Below are 2657 nucleotides of genomic sequence, written 5' to 3'. Positions count from 1 at the left end.
ATACGCCGAAAACATCCAAGATTGCGCAAGAGGGCGTTGACCCCTGACCCATTGGCCCACCCGGAAGTTGCGCTGGCAGCCAGCCCAGCGCCGCGCGCGACCATTTTCAGATTTTTACGCCCCAAAACACATATACAATAAAAACAAAAAAACCTGCACCATCTACAGCCCATTAGAAGAACATACACCGAGTCCAGTCTACCCCAACGCGAGATACAACTGCGATAATATTTCAAAATACATATCGGAAGCAGACACCCCTCTGTTTGACCCCTTTTAAATGGTAAGACCCAAAACTGAAACCTCCCCATTCCTTAACAACATGGTAAATTCCATTTTCAGCATGGCGGGGGTGTCCGGAGCACTTAAAAACCTTTTATTTCCACGCCCATAAACACATATACGATTAAACAAAAACGTTCTGCATCATCTGCAGCCCAACAGCAATACGTATACCGAACCACAGACAAATCCGTCCAGCCGATCGCGAGAAACAGCTGCTGACAGAAATGTTTCGAACCATAGTAAAACCTCCTCGCGGAAGGATATCTCCTTCCCCGGAGGTAAAAACTAAATCGACTGATTGATTAATTGAACTAGGGGATATCTTGCTATTGGTTCAGGCCTTTCGCCAGGTTTCTTCAAATTTGAAATTTCTGATCCGACATTTTGGGCTTTTTTAGTATACTACAGACAATCCACAGTTCCCAATCATTGGTTTTTAATGAATGTGCTTAATTGGGCATGGCATAAAGTAAATATACGTTTTGTTCTAGCAAATTCTATTTGTATTTTTTTTTTTAAATTTCTATGACAAACCATCTTTTTTCTACCTCCATGGACAAACGTAACTTACTTTAAAGTGATATTATGTAGGATTTTAACTATTTTAAACATCTTTATTTTAAACATTTTCTTGCTCTGTAAGCCTACATGGGTTCATAATGACATTTAGGGATCAAAAGATCAACGTCGTTACGCCGCAAAAACGTGTTGGAAAACTGCGCACTCGGCGCTAGCACGGATCGGGGCCATGTTTGTTTACATCCTACCGCGTCCGAGCATTCCCGAATCCAGCCGAACCGCAGGTCACCGTAGAACACGTTATTCTCTATAATACGGCATATGCCGGGTCACGATTTGACAACTGCCAATAGTGCAACAAAAACACCTTAGACATACGTAACGTTTTACTTTTTCATATCTACAGGATTTGCCTAGTACAACAATGTAGAAATTTCGTGCATTACAAAATGACAGCGATCGTTATGGCCTTCCAAACATTAGCATTTTTGGTCAGTTTATCTGTGCTTATCTTTTTTTACTGGCCAACTGGATCCCATTAGCTAATACCACAGTGTGATAGCCCACATCTTCACCTTTACATCGATATCAAAGTCCCCTGGTTAGTTTTAGGACAAACGGGTTTGCCCCAAAGAAAACAGCGACGGTGCACACATCGCGGTGACGAAATTTTAGCCCAGTTGTAGCTACCGGCGCACACCATTCTGAGTTTCCGCAACATTTTGATACATTTAGCGAAATGTCATAAAGTTCGTTCCTTGGTATGAGAAACTGTATGAATGTGGCTACCACATGCAATATGATAAGTGACATGATAACTTTCAAGTATATACAAAAAGAGGATTTTTGATTAGGTACTGACCCTTCAAAAATTGGCAAATTTGAAGTCAATCGGCTTCGAACTCCAGCGTTCGAAAGCGTTCGAACCATGGAACCCACGCGCCGGAAGTTGCCGAAGATTTCCGAACGAAAACCGTTGTTTGTTTACATTCTATTTATTGGGGCACAAATAAATACGTCTGGCCTTGCGCAACTTATTCTCGCGCTGCGCTGAGTTGCCGAAAAGGCGAAATAGCGACGCTAATACGTTGAAAGTTATCGAAAATGACAATCTATATGAGAAAATTTCAAATATTTGTATTTTCAGTTTTGGCGCGAAAATCCTACATAATATCACTTTAATACCACGCTCTGCCATAGGAGCATCGGGGTTACTAGTACTTGACAGAAGCGCCACCTAGCAAGATGTTGCAGAAGTGCAGGCTACAGCAACCATGACGAAGCCCGCCCGAAATAGCAAAAGGTTGCATCACAACCACGCAAAAGCAAACGCTTATAATAAGCTTGAATTCCCGCTGCTGCGGTGAGATAGGCGACACAATAGGTCACGAAGATGAGCCAGGCAAGAGGGAGAGGCGGAGGGAAAGGATCGGACCGAGGAGTAAGTAAATTCACCATGCTATAAATACAGTATATCGGAGACTTAAAAACGGAGCTAAACTAAAGAAGCGCCCCTCCCCCTTTTTTATACGTTTTATACGTTTGCAGTGTAATACTGTGCGATGCCAACTGGAAGTTTGAGCATGTGCGTGCAGTACACCATGCTGAAAAATGCTGAAAAATTCATTTATTGTCAAGTAAGGAACAGGTGCCGTGCCTTACACTTACAGTTACAAGATCATTGACTTCCGGGTAGAACTATTGCCCCCCGTGACCCCTTTACCAATACTGATAAAGGCACAAAACAATACAAGTCGTTCTTTTCTGCCTTTTTCTTTGTGTGTGTGTGTGTTTGTGTGTGAACAGAGAAGAAGGCGAGGACAGAGAGGACAAGGGGCAGAGGCAAGTAACGG

This window comes from Branchiostoma belcheri, unplaced genomic scaffold, assembly GCF_001625305.1.
Source record: "Branchiostoma belcheri isolate BF01 breed outbred unplaced genomic scaffold, Haploidv18h27 scaffold66, whole genome shotgun sequence".
Classification (NCBI taxonomy): Eukaryota; Metazoa; Chordata; class Leptocardii; order Amphioxiformes; family Branchiostomatidae; genus Branchiostoma; species Branchiostoma belcheri.
Note: the sequence above shows the minus strand (reverse complement) of the source record.